Source organism: Pristis pectinata, chromosome 37 (assembly GCF_009764475.1).
Source record: "Pristis pectinata isolate sPriPec2 chromosome 37, sPriPec2.1.pri, whole genome shotgun sequence".
Lineage (NCBI taxonomy): Eukaryota > Metazoa > Chordata > Chondrichthyes > Rhinopristiformes > Pristidae > Pristis > Pristis pectinata.
The window spans coordinates 5,142,616-5,163,209 of record NC_067440.1 but is presented as its reverse complement, the minus strand read 5'-3'; the positions used below and the strand labels follow the sequence as shown (position 1 = coordinate 5,163,209).

The 20,594-nt window shown below is 52.4% G+C and overlaps 1 protein-coding gene across 6 annotated transcripts in view; it reads right to left on the bottom strand.

Annotated features, from left to right (window-relative positions):
* LOC127586586 (lysine-specific demethylase 6B-like) overlaps positions 1–20,594 on the bottom strand; it is a 213,194-nt gene that overhangs the window by 127,363 nt on the left and 65,237 nt on the right. For 2 of the 6 annotated variants that reach the window (XM_052044660.1, XM_052044656.1), the window contains exon 1: positions 14,078–14,162. The exons of the other annotated variants lie outside the window; for them this stretch is intronic. The gene's annotated coding sequence lies outside the window, so the exon portion shown is untranslated. Of the gene's footprint in view, positions 1–14,077; positions 14,163–20,594 lie in introns of those variants that run through there. 6 annotated transcript variants of the gene reach the window in all.

Sequence of the window (20,594 nt, the reverse complement as noted above, 5' to 3'; positions counted from 1 at the left end):
CACACACAAACACCCCACACACACCCCACACACACACACACACTACACATAGATATACACACCCACACCACACACACACCCCACCCACACACACATCCCCCACACACACATACACCACATACACACCCCCTCCACACACACCCACCACACACACACCCCACACACCACACACACATGTGCAGACACACACACACACACCCCACACACACATGAACACACCCACACCACACACACCCCACCCACATACACACCCCCTCCACACACACACCCACCACACACACACCCCACACGCATGCCACCCTCCCCCCCCCCCCCCCCCACACACACACACACACAGTGACCTGTTGGAGATGACAACAGTGGGTGAGCTGGTTACAGAAGAGGATTTACCTTGGCATCAGGATGGTTTCCCTGCCACACACCCTTCAACCTCTCACTGAGACCCCCACACTCGCTGCATCCACATGAGTACTTGGAAACTCACAGAAGTGCACACGAGATGCAAGGCGGAGGTGAAGGCACGACCCCCAGATCCACCGTCAACACGAGCGTGGTCCAAGGACCCGATCGTCCGCCAGCCACCGCCCACCTCTCCCTGTCACTGATCCCCACTTGGGAGTTTGTACCAACTTTGCCACTGCCCAGCAGTACGGGAGGTTGTGAAAAACATTCCTCAACAAGCACAATGGTCACGTTGTTTTGGGTCGGGAATACTGCAGCTCAGCGACCATCGGAACCACTTTTGCAGACGTGGGGCACGGAACACTGGTAGAGCCACCAGTAACGTCCAAAACCAAACTCCCCACAGGGAGCTACTCTCAAATCCCGGATTGTTCCAACAGGGATTCCAGTTGCTTGAGTGATTTTGGAATCAGAGGATAACAGAATGAGGACATTTGATCCATCCTGTCTCTGCTGGCCCTCTACCAGAGTGACACCAGTTACCAGAGTCCGCCAGGTAATTCATCTCGCAGCCAGTCTTACAAAATGTCTACAGATGTACGGCGGAGAGCATTCTGACTGGTTGCATCACCGCCTGATACGGAGGCTCCAATGCACAGGATCACAAGAGGCTGCAGAGGGTTGTAGACTCAGCCAGCTCCATCACGGGCACAACCCTCCCCACCGTCGAGGACATCTTCAAGAGGTGATGTCTCAAGAAGGCGGCATCTGTCACTCAGGACCCTCACCATCCGGGACATGCCCTCTTCTCATTACTACCATCGGGGAGGAAATACAGGAGCCTGAAGACCCACACTCAACGATTCAGGAACAGCTTCTTCCCCTCCGCCATCAGATTTCTGAACGGTCCATGAACCCATGAACACTACCTCGTTATTCCTTTCTGTTTGCACTATTTATTTATTTTTGTAACTTATAGTAATCTTCTGTCTTTACACTGTACTGCTGCCACAAAACAACACATTTCACGTCATCTAAGTCAATGATAATAAATCTGATTCTGATTCAATGTTGGGCTTTGGGCTGTAGTCTCACCATCCTCAGAGAAGATGAGAAGATATGTCTCACCTCCTTCTCTAATCAATCTCTCCTCAGATGTCGATTCCCCCACCCCAGGAATCAATCTGCCGACCCTTCCCTGTGTCCTTTCCCTCTCTGCAACTCCCTCTGCAACTCCATCCTTGACTTCCTGACCAACAGACCGCAACCGGTGAGGATAGGCAGCAATACCTCCAGCACGACTATCCTCAACACCGGTGCCCCACAAGGCTGCGTCCTCAGCCCCCTACTCCCTATACACTCATGACTGTGTGGCCAGATTCTGCACTAACTCCATCTACAAGTTTTTCAGGTGATACCACTGTAGTGGGCCAGACCACAAACGAAGACATGGAGTACAGGAAGGAGATAGAGAGCCTAGTGACATGGTGTCATGACAACAACCTTCCCCTCAGTCAGCAAAAGATCTGGTCATTGGCTTCAGGAAGCGGGGTGGTGCACACGCTCCTGTTTACACCAACAGTGCTGAGGTCGAGAGGGTTGAGAGCTTCATGTTCCTAGGAGTGAACATCACCAATAGCCTGTCCTGGTTCAACACACCTCAAGTGTTAAATGACCAACCTACTAATCCCGTAACTCTGTCCCCTCGTCTGAGACTCTCCCACTAGTGGAAACATTTCCACACCACGTGACAGGGTCGATGTGGAGATGTTTCCACCAGTGGGACATGTTTCAATAAGATCGCCCCTCATTCTTCTACACTTCAAATAACAGACGCAACCTATTTGCCTTGATAGGACAGCCCTCTCCCCTCAGTTAAAGTTAATGGCAGGATTCTTGGTAGTGTGGAGGAACAGAGGGATCTGGGGGTCCACTAAGGTAGGGACATGTTCGGCACAGCTTGGTGGGCCGAAGGGCCTGAATTGTGCTGTAGGTTTTCTATGTTTCTATATCCATAGATCCCTGAAAGTTGCCTCACAGGTGGATAGGGTAGATAAGAAAGGTTATGGGATGTTAGGTTTCGAAAGTCAAGGGATTGAGTTTAAGAGCCACGAGGTAATGATGCAGCTCTACAAAACTCTGGTTAGGCCACACTTGGAGTACTGTGTCCAGTTCTGGTCGCCTCATTATAGGAAGGATGTGGAAGCATTGGAAAGGGTGCAGAGGAGATTTACCAGGATGCTGCCTGGATTGGAGAGTATGGATTATGAGGAGAGACTAAGGGAGCTAGGGCTTTACTCTTTGGAGAGAAGGAGGATGAGGGGAGACATGATAGAGGTGTACAAAATATTAAGAGGAATAGATAGAGTGGACAACCAGCACCTCTTTTCCAGGGCACCAATGCTCAATACAAGAGGGCATGGCTTTAAAGTAATGGGAGGGAAGTTCAAGGGAGATTGATATCAGAGGAAGGTATTTTACCCAGAGAGTGGTTGGGGCATGGACTGCGCTGCCTGGGGCGGTGGTGGAGGCAGGTACGTTGGACAAATTCAAGAGATTACTGGATAAGCATATGGAGGAATTAAAAATAGAGGGATGTGTGGGAGGAAGGGGTTAGACAGTCTTAGGCGAGGTTTAAAGGTCGGCACAACATTGTGGGCCGAAGGGCCTGTACTGTGCTGTAGTGTTCTATGGTTCTATGTTCAGTAATTAGCCAATTAATCTCTTTTAGACTGGCTCCAGTGCTATACTTTCCTGGGTAAGGGGAACCCTCTGGCCCCAGGGGTATTAAACACCCAGCAGGTCAGGCAGCATCTGTGGAGATAGAAACAGAGTTAATGCTTCAGGTCAAAAAAGATCCCCTTCATCAGAATCTGTTCTGACGAAGAAGACTTCATCCTGAAAGAAAGACTCTGGTTTTCTCTCTCCACTGGTGCTGCCCGACCTGCTGAGTGTTTCGAGAATCCTCTGTCTTTATTTCGGGGTTTGCAGCCTCTGCAGGTTTTTATTTTCGCTGACCGTTTAAACGTGATCCGGTGTCTGGTTGCACCACCCTGTCAGGCAGCGAGGATGAGACCCCCAACACCCTCAGCTCCCCCTCCCATCCCACGTTTTAAATTTACATCTCGCTCCTCCAATTATTGACCTCTGCCGAGAGAAATGGCTCGCTTACATTCATTCTGCCAAGGCCCCCTCATAAGTTAATAGTTATACTTTACCTCAGACTCCACAGTGAACACCCCCTCCCCCCCCCCGACGATCTTTCCTCTCAGTTAATGCTCTGAAATTCCTGCTGTATCCTTGCAAAAGTCCCCAGTGTAAATAAGATATTCCGGTAATATGACAAGGAGACAATCGACAGAAGCCCAGATGCAACTCAACTGTTATTTTACTCGATCTGGCATTAACTCCCTGACCTTGCATTCGATGCCTCGACTATAAAAGTGGCCTTGCCCTGCCATGTTCACCCACCCTGCAATTCGGATAAAAGAAGGTACCCTGTCTCTGTTCAGGCAGCGAGTTCCAGTCTATCACTGCCCTCTGGCTGAGCAAATGTTTCCCTCCCACCTTCCCAACCTGATGCCTTCAGAGATCTGTACCACCAAGCCCAAGGGCAGCTTCTATCCCGCTGTTACCAGACTATTGAACGGTCCCCTAGTACGATAGGGTGGACTCTTGACCTCGCAATCTACCTCGTAAAGGCCTTGCACCTTATTGTCTGCCTGCACTGCACTTTCCCTGTAATTGTAACACTTTATTCTGCATTCTGTAATGTTTTACCTTGTACTACTCAACGCACTGATGTGAAGAAATGATCTGTACGGACGGCATGCAAGGCAAGTCTTTCACTGTTCCTTGATACACGTGACAATAATAAACCAATTTACCAATTTAATGTATAACAAAGTGTATGATTGTTGGGAATTTATGACTAGAGGCCATTCTGTCCACTATGGCCTTGCCGGCCATGGAACAGTTGTATTGATTTCTTTATCAGTCACATGTACATCGAAACACACAGTGAAATGCATCTTCTGCGTAGAGTGTTCTGGGGGCAGCCCGCAAGTGTCGCCGCGCTTCCGGCGCCAACATAGCATGACCACAACTTCCTAACCCGTACGTCTTTGGAATGTGGGAGGAAACTGGAGCACCCGGAGGAAACCCACGCAGACACAGGGAGAACGTACGAACTCCTTACAGACAGTGGCGGGAATTGAACCCGGGTTGCTGGCGCTGTAATAGCGTTACTCTAACCGCTGCACTACCGTGCTGAGCTGTACAACTCTACGAACGAGGGTTACTCAATGTGGAGAGACAGTGTCTGGTGAACAGGGTCGACGTGCGCTCCTGAACGTTGAGCTCCCAGTGACAAGCGAGCTTGGAGACACAGGAGGCTGGAGATGTTTGAGTTTGGAGCAAAATGAAATGGGCCGCTGGAGGGACTCAGCGGGTCAGGCAGCATCCGTGGGGGGAGGAAAAATGAACAGTCGACGTTTCGGGCCGAGATCCTTGGTGGTAATTCTGGCTTCTGCCCTCTCCCTTCCCAGTCCTGATGAAGGGTCTCGGCCCGAAACGTCGACTGTTTACTCCTCTCCATAGATGCTGCCTGACCCGCTGAGTTCCTCCAGCATTTTGTGCGTGTTGCTCCAGATTCCAGCATCTGCAGAATCTCCCCCTCTCCCTCCTGAGTCTCCGTGGTGGTATCTGTGTTCTTTTTGTTACCCGCACAAAGTCTGTGTCCCGACGTTGGCGAGTGAGAAGCAATGATGCAGCTTTACAAAACTCTGGTTAGACCACACTTGGAGTACTGTGTCCAGTTCTGGTCACCTCATTATAGGAAGGATGTGGAGACATTGGAAAGGGTGCAGAGGAGACTTACCAGGACGCTGCCTGGTTTGGAGAGTATGCATTATGAGGAGAGACTGAGCGAGCTCGGGCTTTACTCTTTGGAGGATGAGAGGTGTACAAAATATTAAGAGGAATAGATAGAGTGGACAGCCAGCGCCTCTTTCCCAGGGCACCAATGCTCAATACAAGAGGGCATGGCTTTAAGGTGATGGGTGGGAAGTTCAAGGGAGATATCAGAGGAAGGTTTTTCACCCAGAGATTGGTTGGTGCGTGGAACGTGCTGCCTGGGGTGGTGGTGGAGGCAGATACGTTGGTCAAGAGATTGTTAGACAAGCATATGGAGGAATTTAAGATAGACGGATATGTGGGAGGAAGGGGTTAGATAGTCTTAGGTGTGGTTTGAAGGTCGGCACAACATGGTGGGCCGAAGGGCCTGTATTGTGCTGTACTGTTCTATGGTTCTATGGTTCTATTTAGCTGATAATTGATTGCACCCAGATACCTCCCATTCTGCATCCTGCCCTGTTCCGAGTCCTGACCCGGTTGTAAATACCCCTCTCGTTGGACTCACTGCCGAATGGCTGAAAAGTCCCCCTGAGCACATTTTAAGAACATCGCACTGTCTATACCTTGACAAATATTCTACTCTGACTATTACTGTTGGTTACGGCAACATCTACAGAGAGAGAGAAGAACAGAAGGTAAATCACATTTCAGGTCAATGAACTTTCGAATGTTGTCTTTGTTCAGGCAGTACATCTAGATCTCAGTAACACACTTCGTACACTGGAAACAAAAAAACCCCTCGCTCTCCTCGTCTGCCTTGGCTACCTTGCCTGTTGACCTTTCATCTGTCTCCTGTCTCTGCCTGACTCAACCGAGCTTCCTCACAAAGAGTGTGAACAGTCAAGGAGGACACCGTGAGGCCGGACTCATACAAACGCCATCAGGCAGGAGGTACGGGAGCCTGAAGACCCACACCTCAAGGTTCAACAACAGCTTCTTCCCCACTGCCGCCAGGTCCTTGAACCCACCCGACAAACCCCAAGACGGAGATTAGATTTCCCTCTCAACTTGCACTGGTATCATTATGCTTATTTTCCCATGTATAATTTATGCCAATTTAAATATGTTTGTCCTCGTACTGTGCTACTGCTGTAAAAAGCTAATTTTCGTCAGATTCGGATTTATTATCACTGACTTTTATGACGTGAAATTTACTGTTTATACCCTGCTGATGACAACCGTATCTGAAATTATTCCAGGTCCAAAATTTCTTGTAGCTGTTTCTCCCTCCCTCCCGTCCTCTCTATCTACCCTAACCTGCTGGAGAACTACACCCCTCCCACATCGTCACACTCCGCCATCTCTCCGGCGTCCCCAACTGCAGCTCTGTAGTTCCGTTCCCTGCCGAATCCACCTCCACCTCTCTCTCCTCCCAAACACCCAGCTCTCTGAGCGACCTTCTGCAGCCCCTCCCTCCCCTCCTCAAACCTCCTCCTTGTCTAACCTTCCACCACCCCCCCCCCCTCCGATTACACAATCCTTCAGGGCGTCTTTAACTGCGTGCGATTGGCGTACGGTGATGGGGGATTCGGTGCGGCAGCCAGGCTGCAGGTGGGAAGGGTTTTAGGGAGACACGGGAGACCACAGCTGCTGGGATCTGGAGCAACAATCTGCTGGTGGGACTCAGTGGGTCGAGCAGCATCTGTGGGGGGAGAGAAACTATTGACAATTTGTGTCAAAAGCCCTGCATAAGGATTTTAAGTCTGGTGTTGTGGACGTGAGGAGTACGGTGAATGGGGGTTCAAATAAAGAGAGGGGGCAGTGGTGGGAGACTCGTTCAGTTCAAGGCGAGAATAAGAGCCTGAGGGCACCGACCACCAGGCTCAGGGACAGCTTCTACCCCACTGTGATCAGACTATTGAACGGTTCCCTTATACAATGAGATGGACTCTGACCTCACGATCTACCTTGTTGTGACCTTGCACCTTATTGCACTGCATTTTCTCTGTAGCTGTGACACTTTACTCTGTACTGTTATTGTTTTTACCTGTACTACGTCAATGCACTCTGTACTGACTCAATGTAACTGCACCGTGTAATGAATTGACCTGTACGATCAGTTTTTAAGACGTTTTTCACTGTACCTCGGTACAAGTGACAATAATAAACCAATACCAACACCAATACCAAATGGTGAATGCAAAGAGTTAAAAAAACCCAGTGCAAGATCGCAAATCTGTTCCTAAACGTCGCTTTAATTTGTATGGATTTTATGCCACCGTCCCATTTCTCCCGAGAGAGCAGATTCCTCGCTATCGATCTCAATTATGGATACATTTACGGTCTGGGAGTGGAGGGGGAGCCAGCAGCCCAGCGGCCTTACAGGAAAGTTCCCAGTGGAGCCTCTTTGTATGGCCCCACCCCCAGCAGCCTGGCAAGTGGACGTCCTCGTCTTTCCCCCATCCCACCTCACCCCACCCCCCCCCCCCAAACCCCTGCTTTACCCCGCCGAGCTGCTCCCTCCTGGAAGCTGGGCCGGTGGGGGCCGGGGCAGAGAGGTGGAGGAGGGTGTTGGGAGTGAGAGAGGCAGGCATCTCCCTTACCCTGTTGGCTACCTGTGTAAAGTGTGTGTCAGGCACGGTAGTGTAGCGGTTAGCGTAACACTATTACAGCGCCAGCGAGCCGGGTTCAGTTCCGGCTGCTTGTCCGTAAGGAGTTTTGTATGTTCGCCCCGTGTCTGTGTGGGTTTCCTCCGGGTGCTCCGGTTTCCTCCCACATTCCAAAGACGTACGGGTTAGGAAGTTGTGGGCGTGCTACGTTGGCGCCGGAAGCGTGGCGACACTTGCGGGCTGCCCCCCAGAACACTCTATGCAAGAAGATGCATTTCACTCTGTGTTTCGATGTACATGTGACTAATAAAGATACCTTATCTTAGTCCCTCGCTCCGTGCTAGCACCTATCGACAGCGCGGTTGGGAGAGTGGCCGTAGGCAGGCTGTGGAGCTGCCTCAAGAAGGCGGCATCGATCACCAAGGATCCCCAATATCCGTGCCATCTTCTCGCAGCTACCACCGGGCAGGAGGTACAGAAGCCTGAAGTCCCCACACCACCAGGTTCAGGACTTCCTTTCAACCATTCGGTTCTTGAACCGACCGGCACAACCCTAACCCCTCCTCAACAACAGAACGCTACGGACCACCTCTCGCACTGCCACGGACCCGTCTCTGAATGTGTTGTTTTTTTGCACTGATGTCTGGTTTTGTACACTTATTTTTCTTCACTGTCTTGTATAATCTATGTTCTGTGTGTTGTCTGTACCTACGTGCCTGTGATGCTGCTGTGAGCAAGTTTTTCATTGTACCTGTACCTCACAGCACTTGTGCACACGGCGATAAACTCGACTTGACTTAAGTTCGTCCCTCTCTCTTTCCCAGTTCTGGTGAAGGGGCCCAGAGCCGAAATGCTGACTGTCTCTCTCCACAGATGCTGCCTGACCTGCTGAATTTTATCCAGCATTATTTCAGATTTCCACTACCTGCAGATTTAAAAAAATTTAAACGATTGCAGGCACAATGGGTAGACGTGTGGACTGGCTGGGATGGACTGACCCAGGGCTCGATCTTGGTAGATCGGGAATATCACAGGGGTGAAGTGCATCCTGGAGTGATCCCAAATGGAATGACTGATTTTCCCATTTAAAACGGGTCTGTTGGCAGCGTTACTCTGGCACCACTCTCTGGGTCACAGGTCTGAACCGGATTTACAGGCTCAGAGACCCTTCAGCCCAACTGGCTTATTCTAAGACAGAAGGTGCCAGTCACGGACTTGTATAGCACGGAAACAGGCCCTTCGGCCCAACTCGTCCATGCCGACCACGGTGCCTACCTGAGCCGGTCCCATTTGCTTGCGTTGGCCCATATCCCTCTAAACCTTTCCTGTCCATGTACCCGTCCAAATGCCTTTTAAACACTGTAATTGTACCCGCCTCTGCCACTTCCTCTGGCAGCTTTTGCACAGACCCTCTGTGTGAACCCCTCAGGTCCCCTTTAAGTCTTTCCCCTCTCACCTCAAACCTATGCTGTCCAGTTTTAGACTCCCCTACCGTGGGGAAAAGATTGTGACCATCCAACTTATCTTACGCCCCGCTTAATTTATAAACCTCTACAAGCTCACCGCTCAGCATCCTTCACTCCGGGGAAAACAGTCCCGGCCTATCCAGTCTCTCCTTACAACTCAAGCCCTCCAGTCCCGGGAACACCTTTTCCAGCTTAATGACACCCTTCCTCTAGCTGGACGACCACAACTGCACCCAATACTCCAAACGTGTTCTCTCCAATGTCTTGTACCGTTGTAATACGACATCCCGACTCCTGTACTCAGTGTCCTGACCGATGAAGGCCAGCGCGCCAGACGCCTTCTTCACCGCCCTGTCTACCTGCGTCGTCACTTTCAGGGGACCGTGCACCTCTACCCCTCGGCCTTTCCGCTCTACAACACTCCCCAGGGCCCTGCCGTTCACTGTGCAGCTGCCCTGGTTTAACTCCCCAAAATGCATCACACGGCGCTTGTCCGAGTTAAATTCCATCTGTCGTTCCTTGGCCCACTTCCCCTGTTGATACTCAGCAGGCGTGAAAGGTTGCCGGGGTAGGCAGCAAGGCAGAGTTACGGTTACAGTTCGATCAGCTGCAATCTACTTAAGTGACAGAACCGGTCTGAGGGGCCGAGTGGCCTACGTCCACTCACGATTTCTACGTTTGTATTCTCTGCACAAACCTCTCCCTGACCCTCGTCACCTCTGAACCTCTCATTCCCCATTAGAAACAGTGACAGCTGTTGGCATTTGCTTCGACTCTATGACGATCATTGTGGTTGAACCCCGTGCTTCCTTGCCTCATCTCCACATCTCCCAGCGACCCTCATCCAATAATCCATGCAGCGAAGCACCAGCTCCTCGGGAGGAGGGAACCCCAACCTGTGAGGAACTGCTTCTCCCCTGACTCTTGCCTCGCTACACTGCTGTCTCGATGAAATCATCCCTCACTCTTCTGGATTCTAGTGAGTGTATGCATGCTCCAGTCATGTTAGTATATAAAAATGTCAGAGAATTTGCAAAATAGGACACTCAAATGTCACCTTCCACAACCCAAATCTTTCTATTTGTTTCCAGGATTTACTTTGTGTGTCTTTCATACTTAATGTCTTCACCAAATATTTGTGGGGCTGTTACACAGGACACACCCCCTCAGTGTCCAGTGTCCCAGGACCCCAGACTGTGCTCCTTCCCCACGGAGCCTTTGCACCCAGCTTCAGTGGCTCCCTCAGCAGGTACTCCTGCATCCTGGAATGTGCCGGTCGGCAGCATTCCCTGACGGACATCTCCTGACATTGGGTACCAGCAAGCTTCGGGCAGACCAGAGTGGGTCTTTCACCGAGTTGATGATCTTCCAGCAGCAGTCGATGTCTGTCTCGGTGTGTGTGTCCCCGGGAACAGCCCGTAGATCGGAGAGTCCTCTGTTAAACAGCTGCTCGGGATGGACCTCAATACAGACCCTCGCATCCTTCTCCAGACCTTCTCTGCAAACGCACAGACCACAAAGAGGTGGGCGACTGTCTCACCCCCCTCGCAGCCGTCCTGAGGGCAGTGTGCGTTGGGAGTGAGACTCCGACCATACAGGGACGATATGACGGGGAGGGTCCCTCTCACTGCTAGCCCAGCAAAGTCTCGGTGTCTGTTGGTGAGCTCTGGCCATGGGACGTCCCGCAGGATGGTTCAGACGGTCTGCTCAGGGGAACCACCCCACAGGATCCACCATGTCCTTCCCCCACAGGGCCTGCAGGACCGCCCGTGCTGACCACCGCCCGGTGGACGTAGTCAGAGGGGTTTTCTTCTGAAGGACGGGTGGTGCGGCAAAGTCCAACTGAATGGGACGTTGTACGGCACTGAGGGCAGGCCCGTCCTTCAAAACACCGGGAGAACCTCAGCACGTGTTTGCGCTGCAGGAAGACCCTCGTAATGCAGGAAGCAATCAAGTCCATTTTTATTGCATCCACTTAAGGCCAGTGTACCTTTCCTTAGATAATGTGACGAACACCGTACACACTGCTGTCAAAACTGTGGAGCATTTCAGTACTTGGAGCTAAAATACCGATTACCTTCCTCAATTAGCACCTGTACAAAGTCAATATCATGCAAATCCTTCAGAATTGCATCAATTCCTCATCTTTCGGAAACAACATAGACTCTCGCTTTTTCATTCCTTTACTCAGAATCATCAACCACTCTCATTGTGTTTGATCTGCCAGCTACAAATTCATATTAAACAGAGATCTCAAGATATCATTGGACAGCACAGTGGTTCAGTGGTTAGGGTCACTGCCTTGCAACTCCAGAGACCTGGATTCGATCCTGGCCTCTGGCGCTGACTCTGTGTGTGTGTGTGTGTGTGTGTGTGTGTGTGTGTGTGTGTGTGTGTGTGTGTGTGTGTGTGTGTGTGTGTGTGTGAGAGAGTGTGTGTGTGTGTGTATATGGAGTTTGCACCTTCTCCCTGTGACCGCGTGGGTCTCCCCATGGGTGCTCCAGTTCCCTCCCACATCCCAACGACGTGCGGAGTCGGTGGGTTAATCGGATGCTGTAAATTGCTCCCCCCCCACCCCAAGTGTGTGGGTGAGGGGGTAGAATCTGGGGGGGGGGGGGTGAGTTGTTGGGAATGTGGGGAGAATAAAATGGGGTCGGTGTGAATGGGTGGTTGATGGTCGGCAGGGACTCGATGGGCTGAAGGGCCTGGTTGGCTCTGTATGATGCTATAAATCTAGGGAGACGGCACTAAAATGGCACTGAGGCAACAGAGCAGCCCTGATATTGAGCAGAATGGGTCGGATATTGGATTGTGTCCACTCCTGCTCCCAGTTCCTGGGCTGTCACCCAGGTACTGGTACTGAGGGAGTGCTATGTTGTTGGGGGGGTAGCTGGCGTCCAGTTACAGCACCAGCTCGCCTGCCTACCGCTCCCGAGAGATCCCACGGTAACTGCCAGGCCGCAGAGGATCCAGTCCTAGCATCCTGGGCTATAGACTGATCCTCCAACCCAACTCTCTGAGAAACGGGTTACTAATTTGTGAAATCTTGCTGTGCGAAAATGGCTGCCTCGGGCACAGAAACAGGCCATTCGGCCGACTGAGTCCGTGCAAACCATCGACCACCCACTTACACCAACCCTACACCAATCCCATTTCATTCTTCCCACATTCCCATCCTCTCCTCTCCGCTCCCCCCCCCACACCCCCGCCAGATCATCCCTTAACACCACTCGCTTCTATAAAGGAAAACCAAAACAAAAATTCTGCAGACGCCAGAAAGCTGAAATAAAAACAGGGAGCGGTGGAAGCTCTCAGCAGGTCAGGCAGCATCTGTGGAGAGAGAAACAGAGAGAACGTCTCAGGTCGAAGAGCCTTCGTCAGAATGTGGCCCACCTTAATTGTTCTGATGAAGGTTTTCAACCTGAGCTGGTAACTGTTTCTCTCTCCACAGATGCTGCCTGACCTGCTGAGTGTTTTCAGCATTTTTTGTTATTCTGACACTCCCACATGGAGTGTTTAACTGGCGATAAAGAACGTTGGGACCTTCAATAAATTCGCTGGAAACACTGAGGCAGCATCCGTGGAGAGAAAGAGTTAACGTTTCAAATCGATGATCTTTCATCAGGAAGTCATGAACCTGAAATGTTACCTCTCATTTCTCTCTGCTCAGATGCTGCCTGACCTGCTGAGTATTTCTGGCATTTAAGATAAGATATCTTTATCAGTCACATGTACATCAAAACACACAGTGAAATGCATCTTTTGCGTAGAGTGTTCTGGGGGCAGCCCGCAAGTGTCGCCACACTTCCGACGCCAACATAGCACGCCCACAACTTCCTAACCCGTACGTCTTTGGAATGTGGGAGGAAACCGGAGCACCCGGAGGAAACCCACGCAGACTTAGGGAGAACGTACAAACTCCTTACAGACAGCGGCGGGAATTGAACCCTGGTCGCTGGCACCTGCTTTCCAGCTTTATGTTATTTTTCACACCTGGAACGCTGTGCTCTGTCCGGAAAGAGGCACTGCTAAAGAAATGGTCCCGTCATCAGCAAAGGGGAGAGGGCGGGGTGATCCTCCCACAGCTAAAACTCCGATAATCCGGCAGATTTTCCAGACTACTGGATGTCATTCCCCGTTTCCCCGATGTTACGCAGTAATGGACTCCCCAGGAAACCGGACGAGTTTGGAGGGAGGGTAGGGTGGGGAGTCGGGGCCCCGGTGACAACATCCGGGGCCCCGGATTCCCGAACTGTCAGACGGAGGATTATCGGAATTTCACTGGAACATCGCGGACGGAAGGATGTGGAGGGAGGGCAGGAGCTGAGGGACCCTTTCGTCAGGCAGACTCCGTTCCAGTACCAACGTCCCCGCCACAACAGTCCCCACCCACATTCCCCTCTGCCGCCCATTGGCAGAGTTGGGGTCCGAATCCCGTCCCCCTCGTCGGACCAGACTGACCCACCCACCCACCCCCTTGGACGTCCATCCCACCACTGATGGCCCCAACACCTCCCATCTGAGCCCCCTCCACGACGCACCCTCTTTCCCACCCCACGCAGCCCCTCTCTGTCCAAACTCGGACCTCCCATCTCCCTGCCCCTCCCCTCCGAACCCGGTGAAGCGAAGACTTTGGGATTGCCTTCCCTGTTTTCCACTCTCCCTCTCCTCCCCGTGACGGTATCCCTCCCTCCACATCGCCAGAACATCTTGACCTCCCAACTCCGTCCGTCCCTGTGCACTAACCTTCCCCACCGAGGTGTCCGTGCCTTCAGCTGCCGAGACCTGAGCTCTGGCAGTCTGTCTCCATTCTCCTCTGAGACAAAGCCTCGCCCTTTGCTCAATTTCAGATAACCAGCCTTTCCTGTTTGTGACAGAGCTTCCCGGCACTGTTGCAAGACCTTCCAACCGCAACGTTAGCTCAGTTTCCCTCACCCTGATCTCTTTTGTTTCGGTATCCCAACACAGAACAGCACAACACAGGAACAGGCCCTTCGGCCCACAACGTTGTGCCAAGCTAATGACACCCAGTCCCTTCTGCCTGCACAAGGTCCAGATCCCTCCATTCTCTGCACATTCATGTGCCTATCTAAGAGCCTCTTAAACGCCTCTATCGTATCTGCGTCCACCACCACTCCTGGCGGCACATTCCAGGCGCCCACCCCTCCCTGTGTAAAAAAAACTTGCCTCGTAAATCACCTTTAAACTTTCCCCCTCTCACCTTAAAGCTTTGCCCTCTAGTGTCTGGTATTTCCACCATGGGATAAAACACTCTGATTAGCTACCCTTAATACTGTTATAAAACTCCTATCAGGTCTCAATATTCAAACTCAATAACAACATTTAAAAGGCACCTGGAGAGGAAAGGTTGAGAGGGATATGGGCCAAACGCGGGCGTGGGACTAGTTTAGATGGGCACCTTGGTGGGCATGGATGAGATGGGCCGAAGGGCCTGTTTCCGTGTTCTCGGACCCCATAACTGCCCTCGTTCCTCTGTTAACCAGGCAGCACCCTGACCGAACGTTATTGGTCCACCCGGACCACTTATGGTCTCCACCCAATCGCAGAACCTCCTCTGCCCTCCCCAAGATCCACCACACCACCCCCCCCCCCCCCACCTCTCTGCAACTTTCTCGGTTACGGCGAAGGTTCTTCTGCCTGAACCGCTAACTCTGTCTCGCCGAACATCGCCAACATTTTCTAACTTGGTTTACGGTTCCCAGCGTCTGCCGTCTTTATGCTTTCCTGACACACTTTAACTGCTTGCATTAGTCTCTCCTCCCTTGACTCGGCACCCCAAGTTTTTTGGCACCAATGTTCCCGGGAAGCTCCTTGATGTCTTTCTGGAGGGGGCTATAAAAAGCTGGGGTTGCTGCTGAGCCTTGAATCCCTCCTGATCCTGGCCTCTCTCTTGCAGATTAAATCGCACATGCGTTGAAGCCCGCTAAGTTGGCTGCCTATGAATGGCCAACTGTCTTGTGCTCCCTGGCAGAAAAAAAATTCTTGTAAATAACTGCCAGATTGTTAAAATTAAACATTTGTGTGACAGGAGGGTTGGAATTAGAATGATGCTTGGCTAAAAAAAAATCCCTGTGGCTTCTCTCCCATCCGTCTCTTTTAGCTAAATATAGCCACGGCAGAGCTATTAAAAGGATTTGTCTCGGGGAGGAGAGGAGTTCAAATGCTTGGAAGATGTTGGTCTCTCCATCTGTGGAGCTCAGAATCGGGTCGCCACATTCCTGACTTTAACCTTTGCAGTGATTCACTCCCGCCCTCTCCTTCCTCTCCGGCTGAGACCTTGTCTGGTCTGTTCGAGCAGGAGGGGTGCCGGTTCGAATCTCGCTCCGGGGACTCTGGTCTCACTGCAGCGGGGAGGTGTTTTGACTCAACGTTTCTCACTGAAGCAAGAACCACCCACCCTGTCCTCTCCCTCCCTCCCGCCGCCCGCTTGTTCCAACACACCTCAGCCGCAAGGGCTGGGCGGGGACGTTGTGGGTTTCAGCCCCGATCCGGAGACAGTGGCGTTAGAGACGGGAGCTCGGCAGAGGGCTGGGGGTGAACCGAGGGACTGGTGTGATGGGTCTCAAATAGGGGAGTAGAACGGAGGGTGCGTGTTGGGGGGGGGGAGGGTTGCAAGGGAGCGCAGCGGAGAAGGGCGGTGCAGTCCGTCCTGGGGAGGGAGGGAGGGGGTGGTCCGTTCGCGGGGCAGAACACTGGGTCACCACGGCAGGGTGTCGGGACGGGCGGTCGTGGGGAAGTTCCTGCCCCGCAGGAGGTGAATGTAGCCCAGGACATCACGGTTCAGCGAGGGTGGAGGGGGAGATGGGGGTGGGGGGATGGGGGGGAGAGAGGGGAAGAGGGGGGGTGAGAGGGGAGAGCGCGGGAGAGAGGGGGAGAGGTGGGGAGAGACGATCTGGGACAGAGAGGGAAGCAAGTGAGGAAGTGGGGGAGTGAATGAACAGTAGAGAGCACGGTGGTGGGGTGTGGGAGGGGGGGCTCGGGGGAGTGTGGGCTCCATCTGACGGAGAACTTGCTGTCCACTCCTGCAGTGTTATGACCCCTTGTTCTGGCACCCCAGGCAGGTGAAATACTACTTGTCCTCCCTCTCTCTCCCGGCCCCTCTCCGCCCCCCACCCCGTCTCCCCCCAACCCCGTCTCTCCATCTCCCTCTCCCGTTCTCGATCTGTACCCCCATCCCTCTCCCTCCTTTCTCCCCCCAGCCTCCTCCACTCTCTCCATACTCATTCAGCTCAGACACCACACTGTTGATGACACCAAGGCCCCCCCAGCAAACATTCGGAGCCTGGGATCAGGAGCTTGTGGGGTGGGGTGTGCCGGGGGAATCCGTGTGGACCAGACATCAGGACTGGGGCGATGGAAGAAGTGGGGCGAGGGTTTGGGATGAGAATGTCCCCGTCGTCCTTCACTGCTGGGGCAGTCTGACACTGCAGGGACCACCACATCTGCACTGATCTGAGGAACTGTTGAGACAAACCTCTAGGTCATTAAAACCTCTTTGTTTAACAGTTGCCAACCGCTGGGGAGCGGCTTGCCCCGGTATAATGATTGGTGGAGAGGGACAGAGGGAGATGGGACGGACACACTGACCCCAGGGCATGAGGGGACTCTGGCAGAGAGACCGGGGGTATGGGGAGGGAGGGGAAGGGGAGGGGAGAGGGGCAGGGGGAGAGGAGGGGGTGGGGGAGAGAGGGGTGGAAGAGATTGGGGAGGCAGATGGCCAGGCAAAAACAGGTTGCACATGCAACACACACACACACACACACACACACACACACTGACACACACACACACACAGACACACACACACAGACACACACACACACACACAGACACACATACACACACACACACACTGACACACACACACACAGACACACACACACACTGACACACACACACACACACACACACACACTGACACACACACAGTCACAGACACACACACAGAGACACACACTGACACACACAGTCACACACTGACACACACACACAGAGACACACACTGACAGACACACATGCACAGCGACATCCAGACACAGACAGACACACATGTACACACACAAACACACACACACACAGACACACACACACAGACAGTCACACACAGAGCCACACGCACACACACACACCAGGCTGCAGACGGGTTTGCCAGCACGTCGCTGGATGGCCTCGTTGTGACTCCTCCTACCTCAGTACAAGTGCCGCAGCAGATCCCGAGAGGCGATTGGTGGGGCCGGCGGTGGGGGGGGTGGCCCCGGGGTATGGGGGTCGCCGGGGTGCGGTGGATCGGGGCAGGACCCGACACCCTATCCAGCACCAACAGTGCACCCGCTCCCGCCCGTTGCCAGGCAACCCCAATCCAGCAACGGCTCAGCTCCCTATAATTCCAGTCCAAATCCGACACAGCCCCTGCTTCGGAATACCAAGTCTACACCACTTAAAGGGACAGTCCACCCGCTCACCATGTCACAGGCAGTTCCCAGTCAGGGAAAGAGCCAGCGAAACTTGGAACAGGTGCAAGGATAGGAAAGGTTCAGAGGGATATGGGCCAAACACAGGCAAAGTGGACCGGCTCAGATGGGCACCTTGGTCAGCATGGACCAGTTGGGCCGAAGGGCCTGTTTCCGTGCTCTGTGACGCTATAAGATGGAGGGGAATTTCTGTGAGGAGAGTGCTCCAGGGTCTGTCTGAATGATGGAGTCAGCCTCAGGGAGTAAACTATAGTATTTGGTGCCGAGGTGTCTCACAGGGACAGTCACACCCGCTGCGTCTCCGGATGGGTGGGATCCACACCGTGATTCCAAGGAGCATTCTTCGACCACTGGGAGGAGGAGGTTGAGGAGGAACCCCCGGTGATGCCTTTCCCTGCAACGGGCAGCTGGGAGGTCCCTCCCCCTGTAGTCACCACACTCGGTCAGACTTGCTTCCTTTCTTCAAGGTCAAAGTCGGGTTGATAGTCACGGTCCGTGTGTGCAGAGGTGCAATGAAAAACTGTGCTGTTCTGTGTTCTATACAGCACGGAAACAGGCCCTTTGGCCCATCGAGTCTGTGTCGACCATCACTGACACTAATCCCGTTTCAAATCGAGTTTATTGTCATGTGCACAAGTACAGTGAGGTACATGTACAATGAAAAACTTGCTTGTAGCAGCATCACAGGCACGTAGGTACAGACAACACACAAAATATAAATCATACATGAATTATTTAAGTCAGTGAAGAGAAAGATAAACTTTTCAAAAACCAGACAGTGCAAAAACAAAACACAATCAGACACAAGTCCACGGCAGTGCCAGAGGTGGTCCGTAGTGTTCCTTTGCTGAGGTAGGGTTAGGGTTGTTCAGGTTGGTTCAAGAACCTGATGGTTGTAGGAAAGTCACGCACACAAAACGCTGGAGGAACTCAGCAGGTCAGGCAGCGTCTATAAACAGTCGATGTTTCGGGTCGAGACCCTTCCTCAGGACTGGCTGCGGGAAAGCAGCTGTTCCTGAACCTGGTGGTGTGGGGACTTCAGGCTTCTGTACCTCCTGCCCGATGGGAGCTGTGAGAAGATGGCACGGCCCGGATGGTGGGGATCCGGGATGACAGATCCAGCTGTCTGTCTCTTGTCTTCGAATGATCCCTCCAAGAGACGGCTTTGTGCCAACTGAGCAATGGTGTCAATGGGCTGCAGAGGCTGCCCTGAACGACAGCAGTGGTCGGGGAGAATATTTGTCAAGGTCTGGGCAGTGTGATGTTCTTAACATGTGTTCAGCCACTCAGCAGTGAGTCCAATAAGAGGGGTATTTACAATAGTCTGGGGGCTCGGAGCAGGGCAGGATGTACAGTGGTTCTGGGGGCGGGGGTATCTGGACGCAATGGATTATACAGTAAATCCTCATCAGGCAGGGACATAGACTTCACAGGGGTAACAGAACACAGAGTTACCCCCAAGGGTCTCGATCCGAAACATCGACGTGTCCATGTCCCCCGATGGAAGCCGCCTGACCCGCTGAGTTCCTCGTGTGTGGCAATAAATGTGGTCAGACAGCCCAAGAACCTGAGGGCACGTACCACCAGACTTAAGAACAGCTTCTACCCCACTGTGATAAGACCATTGAACGGTTCCCTTGTACAATGAGATGGACTCTGACCTCACGATCTACCTTGTTGTGACCTTGCACCTTATTGCACTGCACTTTGTCTGTAGCTGTGACACTTTACTCTGTACTGTTATTGTTGTTACCTGTACTACATCAATGCACTCTGTACTAACTCAATGTAACTGCACTGTGTAATGAATTGACCTGTACGATCGGTATGCAAGACAAGTTTTTCACTGTACCTCAGTACAAGTGACAATAATAAACCAATACCAGTACCCTGTTCTGAGTTTCACTGGCTCTTTCCCTGACTGGGAGCAGACCGCACGGTGACCTTCAGCTCAGGATGTCTGCGCTGGTTCCCACTACCACGGAGAAACACCGCAGGAAACTGGACTCCATCACCATTTCCAAGCCCTTGCTCCAATGCCAATCATGGTGACCATCTTCGAGGTTCAGGAACAGCTACTTCCCTTCAACCACTCGGTTCTTGAACCAACCAGCACAACCCTAATCACTGCAGTTCTGCAACACTACAACCACCGTGATCACTTTGCACTAAAATTGACTTTTTTTTTGGTTCTAATTGTGTTCTTCCTTGTAAAAAGTAGTGTTTAATTTACGTTTTTCTTGTGAATGCTGCTTATCTGGTGCTCTGTGCCTGTGATGCTGCTGCAAGCAAGTTTTTCATTGCACCCACGCACACACGGACGTGCATAGGACAATAAATTTCACTTTGAATCTCCCCATCTGGTGTCAATGGTCGACACAGACTCGATGGGCCAAAGGGCCTGTTTCCGTGCTGTATAGAACACAGAAAAGCACAGTTTTTCATTGCACCTCTGCACACACCGACCTGTGACAATCAACTCGACTTTGACCTTGAAGAAAGGAAGCAAGTCTGACCGAGTGTGGTGACTACAGGGGGAGGTGCCTCCCAGCTGCCCGTCGCAGGGAAAGGCATCACCGGGGGTTCCTCCTCAGCCTCCTCCTCCAAGAATGCTTCTCGGAATCACGGTGTGGATCCCACCCATCCGGAGACGCAGCGGGTGTGATTGTCCCTGTGAGACACCTCGGCACCAAACACTATAGTTTACTCCCTGAGGCTGACTGCATCATTCAGACAGACCCGAGAGCATACTCCTCACATTTGGTTGCTCA